The sequence below is a fragment of the Homarus americanus genome, unplaced genomic scaffold (genome assembly GCF_018991925.1).
Source record: "Homarus americanus isolate GMGI-L3 unplaced genomic scaffold, GMGI_Hamer_2.0 scaffold10460, whole genome shotgun sequence".
Classification (NCBI taxonomy): Eukaryota; Metazoa; Arthropoda; class Malacostraca; order Decapoda; family Nephropidae; genus Homarus; species Homarus americanus.
In genome coordinates this window covers 20,001-20,746 of record NW_024747280.1, presented here as the reverse complement: position 1 = coordinate 20,746, position 746 = coordinate 20,001, and the positions used below count along the sequence as shown (strand labels likewise).

At 55.4% G+C, this 746-nt stretch overlaps 1 pseudogene; it reads left to right on the top strand.

Moving 5' to 3' along the window:
• Positions 1-459: 459 nt before the first annotated feature.
• The window catches only part of LOC121879546, a 4,580-nt pseudogene continuing 4,293 nt past the window's right edge, over positions 460-746 (top strand).

Sequence of the window (746 nt, the reverse complement as noted above, 5' to 3'; positions counted from 1 at the left end):
CTCGCCGGGATAGAGCACTAGTTCTGCAGCCGGAAAGGCCGCTCACGCCAATTAATACTGCGACTCTCGCTCTCTTTCTCCGGATAAACAAGTGCCACTGCTGTGGCATGCGGGAACGGGGAAAGAGGTCAAAGTTTAAGCGGCAAAGGTGCGGCCGAGTAAGGGCGGAACACGAGCGTATATGCATTAAAACTGTGTATATGACTCTGCGAGAGATGTTCTGCTGGAACACTTTTCCTATTGGCTATTTACCACTCGTTGAGAAGGAACGGAGTCAGGGGTGGGAGTGCCGGCGCCATGGCCGCTGGTACCCCCGCGACAGGCCCCTCAAACCTTCCTGTGTATGTCTTTTGCAGCAGCACGTGGTAGTAATGTCGGTGGTGAAGAAAGTCGGTGGCAGAGCGTCTTCCGCTTCGTGGTTGGGGAACTTGTTCCCCCTAAGGATGATGAGACCACGATCGACCTCGTAGTAGGAGAGAGCTACCCGCCAAATTTAAGCATATTAATATGCGGAGGAAAAGAAACCAACAGGGATTCCCTTAGTAAGGGCGACTGAACCGGGAAAAGCCCAGCGCATAACCTCGATGTCTTCGGGCACGAGGGGTGTTGCGTTTCAGAGGGTCCAGCACGCCGTCCCATACGGTCTAAGTCAAGCTTGAAAGCGGCCACTGCCCATGGAGGGTGACAGGCCCGTATGGCGGCGCCCGTGAGGGTACAGATGGGACGGTCGGAAAGGGCCTCTCTGT